The sequence below is a fragment of the Pinus tabuliformis genome, chromosome J (assembly GCF_031772625.1).
Source record: "Pinus tabuliformis cultivar Carrire ecotype Pingquan chromosome J, CPIR1, whole genome shotgun sequence".
NCBI lineage: Eukaryota > Viridiplantae > Streptophyta > Pinopsida > Pinales > Pinaceae > Pinus > Pinus tabuliformis.
The window spans coordinates 629,663,023-629,670,220 of NC_142295.1; positions in this window are offsets into that span (position 1 = coordinate 629,663,023).

Here is a 7,198-nt window from a genome sequence, read left to right on the forward strand (position 1 = left end):
ACCAAGCCCTAGTTTGTATCTTGTACTAGTGGATGTATGAGGGCCATTATCCCTAGTACGGGAGCCCTATATTGTTGTATTATATTTTGTTTAATATAACGAAGTTGGGTTAAAAATTGTAAAAAGTTGTCTATATTCTGTGCATGTGTGATTTACTGTTGTTTATATTCTGTTGTGCAAAGTAGTATCGTTGAGATTCTTGGTTTGGTAGCATCAAAGATTTTAAGATTCTATCCTAGACCCAATATCATGGAAATTCAACATCCATAACCTAACTGCTAAAGGAAACAAGGGTTTTGAGATGCAAGGAGAAGGGAAAAAGGAGAATGGGTTATGCAACAAACCTAAGAAAGTGAAGGATCAAGGAAAACCCCCATCAAATACTGAATTGAACTTGGAAGACAACTCTAATTGGAATAAAAATAAATGTAAAGAAAGAAAGTTGCAAAACAAGAGAGAAGAAACCATCATGAATTGTGAGTTCAAGAAGGAAAAAATTCAGCAAAGGAACCGCAAGGTAAGAGGTACAAAAAAATAAAGTTTTAGTTAGGAAAAAGAGGCAGGAAAAGGAAAAGAATGCTGAGAAGAGATGAAAAAATAGTTGAAATTGAGCACAAACAAAATGTAAAGTCAATTTTAAAACTTCCATACAAGTATTAATGGATTTCATTGCAAAAGTTGCATCTCTAGTAAAATTATTTTGTTTCTATTAAAGAGACAAAGATCCTAGATCTAAGTGATTTCTAACAAAATTGGTGAGAACTAGAGTTCAATCTAATAGACCTATTTAGTCTGAATGAGGGAAAGAAATATAAGAGAACAAATCATGTTTGATGAATCAATGAATCATTAATTAACAGAAAACAAGTCTATTATACCTTTGAAGTGTCATTTTTCAAGTCAACTACTGTCTTTGTTACTTTTGACTATCATTTCTTTCATCTAGTTATCTTGCAATAAATTAAGTTTAGCGTACTAAGAACACCTAGTCATATGAGTCCTTCACAATCAAAACTTCTAATGGGTACAAGTTTCTTCTTTTCAATATACGTTTGTCCTTGGTTTGTACCTATTGCAATCTCACATTTCTCTGGCAGGAGGAGATTTCCCATGTTTTGGTTCTTATAGTTACAAAACTTGGCTCCGTGAAAACTTGGGCGAGACCGAAGAGTAAGTGATCGGCTCAAACACGGGAAAAACTCAAGCAAACTAGGCTAATTTTTTCTTACAAGAATGAAAATTTTGTACTGGCCAAGAAGCAAGTTTGACTTGCCAGCAAGTCAATTTGGCTTGTTTTCTCTATTGGCCTGAGTTTGAATAGGAAACTATAACAAATTTTGTAACAATTATCTTGATAATGTTATCAAGTTATAAATACATATTTTTAATGTAGTGGAAGACTAAAAGAGGAAGATGGAGATGAAAGTAAATATGATAGTAGCGATGGTAGTTATACCAAGCTAGAGAGTTTTGGCATGTCCCATGAATGGATGACAATAAAGAGGACTTCTTGGATCCAATTGTGCCAAAACTTTACAGCAAAGATCCACTTCGAACCTCAAGGTTGATATTTTGAAGAGTGGATTTGGATTCCTCTTCATCCCAAAAGAAAGTACTATTTTCAACTACAATAACAATCTCTTTTCCTGGCGGTAACCTTTCGACTGCCTCAAGATCAAGATCCTTCTTGGTCATATACCTGTCAAGTCTATCCAAGGACACCATTTCTTGTGAGATAGATATTAAAGCTTGAGGAAAGTTCCTAATGGGTTCTTGAAGAATTTTGAAAATCGATTTTGCAGTGAACACCTTCCCTGCTATAAGTTTTTCTCCTACAAAAATGTATGTAGTGAATGTCACTACCGAAACAAGTGAAGGTGTGCTCCATGTAGTGAATGTCACTACTAAAACAAGTGAAGGCATGCTCCATGTAGTGAATGTCACTACTGAAACAAGTGAAGGCATGCTCCATAGAGTAATTATATTCACTAAAATAGAATACATAGTTTTGCAGAGCCATTCATATTTGGAATTCCTAAAAGTCTCTACACGTGTTTGGAAATGGTCTTCCCATGCTTGAAGTTTGATAACCCTCATATAATTCAAAAACTCATTAGTTGTATGAAGATCACACATTTTCACTAATTGGAACTCATATCTCCTATTTCTCTTGGATCCCCAAGCTACAATGCCCATTATTAGTGCCATGTAAACAAAACCAGACAACATAGAAATGCCCAAAACCTCAAACAAGATTGATAAAGTAGCCCCAACTTGTAGAGGCATCATCCAGATGTAATGAAGCTGCAACATCACATCTGAAAGTTGTTGAGCATCCACGACCATGTAATTTACAATCTGGCCAACACCATGAGCTTTCCTAGTGGATATTGACAATCTTAAACCCTTTCTGTATAAAGTTGTGATCAGAGTAGACCTTATCAGCATGCCCAACTTCTGAAATTGAAAGTTATATTGATGGGAACAAAGAACCTTAATGGATTTTGCTGAAATAGTATCAATACAAGGACAAAGCCTTCATAAGGAAAGCTCTAATCTCCAAATGTAAAATCAACAAATTTTTGTATCAAAACTGGGCCAATATACATCACACACAGTTTTGCAATGGCCAGGGATGCAGTAAGTGCAAGATTTGGCCAAAAGCATCGAAGCAATGTAAGGTGTACAGGGTGTTGGTGTTCCACTATGTCGTTAGACCAGTTTGATTTAAAAAGTTCAAACATATTTTCAATGCTATCACCAGGTGCCAGTGTAGGAACATCTGTCAATTGCAAAGCATTTATGTAACCTTTGTTCAATACAGGATTCAACCATAACCATGTAGCCCTTGACAAAATACCTGCTATAGCATAAGGGGTTATTAATTCTTCTCAGTGCCAGAATTCAAAGTGCTACCATCGAGAAGAGGTTCATGTAATTGTTTTCTGTTTCAACAATGGTGATTCTTGTAGTCCCTTTGAGGGCTAATGCCAGCAAAAATCCACATGTAGGGAAAATAATCAATGCAAAAAGGTCATTAAGAGGGAGAATACTATATGGATTAGGAGTTGTGGACGTGAACCTGATGATTGTAGAGATCAAGAATATTGTATTCAAAATGAAATTCATAAGCCACCAGAGATATAGAGACTTTGGACGTGTTGTAGCTTTGAATTTCTTCTCATGTCCAATTTACTGCCCCAAATACAATCCATGAAAGTGCTTGGATTCCAGATAAAGCAATAAGAAACCAATGTTGACGAGGATGTCAAATCATCCCAACTACAATGAATTGAAAAAGAGGAGGGTCATATTGCTACTTACAAGCAATGTCACATGGTTCGTGTTCGAGTTAGGGTTCGACAATGATTAGGTTTGGTTTGAGTTCGAATTTTTTGATGAGGTTCGAATGAGGTTCGCCATTAGGTTCATATATATATATAATGAATTATAGGATAAAATAGTAAGAAATCAACATCAGTAAACATCAAAAAAGTTATCACAGACATGGAAACTACAAGGATAAATTACAAGCTCGAGTTGTGACATGAGGTTATGAGTTTTGATCTATGAACTTGGTCAATGGATATGAGGTTTGATTAGGTTTGCCGAACCTCAAATTTTTTTTAAGGTTCACCAAAATTCGAACCTCAAGGTTAAAGTTCGATGAACCTTGTGACATAGCTTACAAGCAGAGGATTTCTACTTATTTTTAGTGCAAGCCTTAACACAGTACTGTTGGCATTATGTTTTCTGGTATGACTGTATGTTACAGATGTTGTACTTGATGGCAACTCCAGTGGTAAGGCTCTCAGTTTGTTGAAAATTAAGAAGGACGCAGGCAATCGGTTCAGAAAGTTCGTCCCCGCAGGTATACCATGCAGAACCCGCGTCCAGGGACGCCGGCCAGCCGTTCAGGGGGTGCGTCTACCCAGTGCACACATTTCAAGGCAGAGAAAAGCACGTGGGGGTTTCTTGTGTGGTATCTAGCCGACGGTTTTGTGTTTCTATGGTGTCGGCTCATGGTATTGTTCCATGTTTTGGGAGGAGCTTGCCTATATAAAGCAAAGGAGTTCATTTGGATTGAGCAATTGTCTTGGGTTGAATATCTTATTTGGTGAGATCTAGTCCAGATCTAAGAGGGCAAATCTTCTAATGGACTGTGATCTCTATGGCGCATGATCAGATCTGTAGATCTGACTGATTGGGTTTGTCCTAAAGCCTTCATATCATTTATATCTGAAGGGTCGCAGGTTCAGTGAAGGGAAAGTGCGCCGGGACGCAGGTACTGTAAAGAGCAAGTGCGCCGAGACGCAGCATAGTAGAGAGAGACCTGCGTGGGGACGCAGGGCGATCAAGGTTCAGGTGCGTCTCTGAAGCAGAAGGACGCGGCGCGATAGCGTTTTCAGGTGCGTCTCTGTAGAGAAAGACGCGGCGCAATAATATCTTTGGGTGCGTCCCTGAAGCAACAGAACGTAGAGCAGTCAAAGGAACAGTGCGTGGGCACGCAGCGGAGCAGAAGGATATCTGCGTGTGGACGCAGAGTAGCAGAAGGTTAACGGCGTCTGGTCGCAGGCCACAGAAAGAAAAACTGCGTCTTTGTTTTAAGATGTTCTGTTGATTGAATTTCTCTGTTGATAAGGTGTTCTGGGTTGGTTCTGTCATTGCTGATCTGATATCTGTAGTGGTCTATATCTGTTATGTACTTGTTGATCATCTGATGCTTTATAAAAAGAAGTAGGGGGTTGTAGCTCCCTTCCAGGAGTAGATTGGAAAACGAGAAAGAGAGAGAGTTGTAGCTCTCTGCAGGTTGCAGCCTGCGTACTGGTAAAGGACTGCACCAGTACAAAATCATTGTAAAAGAAGTTTCTAAATTGAAAGAAGATAGAGACATATTGCAGTAGGTGGTTTTCACCCACATTGGGTTTCCACCTTACATCTTGTGTTCTTTGGTGTGACTATCTGTTTTTTCATGCTCATTATTTTATGGTACTGACATGCAAAAATAATTCAAAGATCAAATAAGGAAGATTTATTAAATTGCTTGATAATACTGATTCACCCCCCCTCTCAGTATTATTTCCAACAATTGGTATCAGAGCAGGTCCTTCAGAAAAGCTTGATCGCTTGAAGGTAGATCGTTCATCATGAGCAACTACGAGAGAGAAGCATCAATCAGGCCACCGATTTTTGATGGGACAAACTTCAATTATTGGAAGGTAAGAGTTACTGCATATCTTCAATCTCTTGGTACAGAAGTTTGGGACATTGTAGAAACAGGCTATGCTTTTCCTTCAGCTACTCCTACAGATCCAGCTGAGAAAAAGAAGTATGAAACAAATGCAAAAGCAGTCAGTACTTTATTAGGAAGTATATCCCAAACAGAATTCATGAAGGTAATGCACTTCAAATCAGCAAAAGAGATATGGGACAAAATGATCACGAGCTATGAAGGAGATGAACAGGTAAAACAAGCTAAACTTCAAACTCTCAGGATTCAATATGAGACTCTCAAGATGTATAATGATGAAAGTGTGGCTAATTATTTTCTTCGGGTAGATGAGATTGTTAATTGTATGAAAAATTTGGGTGAAGAAATAAAAGAGGCTATAGTAGTTCAAAAGATTCTAAGATCATTATCCCCCAAGTTTGAATCTAAAGTATCTGCAATAGAAGAAAAGGAAAATCTTCGTGTTCTCACTATGTCTCAGCTACATGGAATTCTAACTGCTTATGAAATGAGAAAGGGAGGTCCATCAGACAGAAGGGAAGCTGCTTTTAAGGCATCAGGCAAAGAAGATTACTATGAAGCAAGCCATGTTCCAGAAGAAGAGGAAGAAGAATCAAATTTTGTCAGAAATCTTCAAAGGGGTTCTGGAAGATTCAGAGGTAAGCTACCTTTCAAATGCTTTGCTTGTGGAAGAGTAGGTCATTATGCTGCAAAATGTCCTTATAAGGATAAAGGAAAGGAACCTGCTAGATGGAACAAGAAACAAAGTGCAAATAAGAAAAGTTACTACACCCATGAAGATAGTGATGGCTTATCAAACAGTGATGAAGATGAACAAGGTAATAAATATACGCTGTTAATGGCATTTGAAGATGATGATTATGAGGATGCTGTAGATGTGGATAATCTCTATGATGAAATTACTAGACTCAAGAGATGTATAGAAGAAAAGAATGTGATCATTGATACTCTACAATTTCAAATTGATGAAAAGGAAAAACATCTTGAAAAACTAGAAGGTGAAATTGTTGGTCTCAGAAAAGAAATTGAGAAAACAAAAGCTATTAATCTTAAGTTTGTCAAAGGATCTGAAACTTTGGATGAGATTATCAATGTGCAGCGGTCTCCTCTAAACAAGACAGGTTTGGGCTATAATGGAGAAACCTCTCAAGCATCCACCTCAAAAAGTTATCTTGATGCAGCAAGAAGAAATGAGCAAAAGAACAATGAAGATAATCAGGTAAAGCAGGGATGAATTACAAACAGAAACTATCAGGGGCAATCCATCTTAAGGGTGAACAAAAGCTACAACCAGCCACAGGTAAAATCTTCTCAGTTTGGTTCAGGAATAGATGAAAATAGAAATTACAATCAGTTGGCTGGTATATTCAATAACCGCAGAAGCTTCTTCAATGGACAATGCTTTTCTTGCCATAACTTTGGTCACAAAGCAGCTCAATGTGTTGCATATAAAACAATCATGACTAGGGAAGCTCAAAAACAAAGAAGTATGATTACAAAAAGGACCTATAACAACTTTTCGGCTCTTGAAAATGAAGTTGAATGTTCTATTTGCAATAATTTTGGTCATGAAGACTCTGAATGCAGGAGCAGGTTTCAGGAGAAAAAGGAACAAGAAGGGAAAAAGGAACAAGCCACAAGCACCAAAACATGGAGAATAAAGGAACCTCAAACAGAAAGATGTGGGATAGCATTTTATGCAGAAGGACAGGAAAATCTATGGTACATTGACAGTGGATGTTCGAAACATATGACAGGTGATAAAGAAAAACTTGAATCTTATTCTACTTTAGAAAAGGGAAAGAAAGTTTCTTTTGGAAATGATACTCCTGCAACTATAAAAGGAAAAGGTATTGCTCCTTTAAAAGAAAAGGTCAAGGCTGGAAATGTTTTGTATGTTGATGGATTGAAGCATAATCTACTAAGTGTCAGCCAGATGTGTGATCA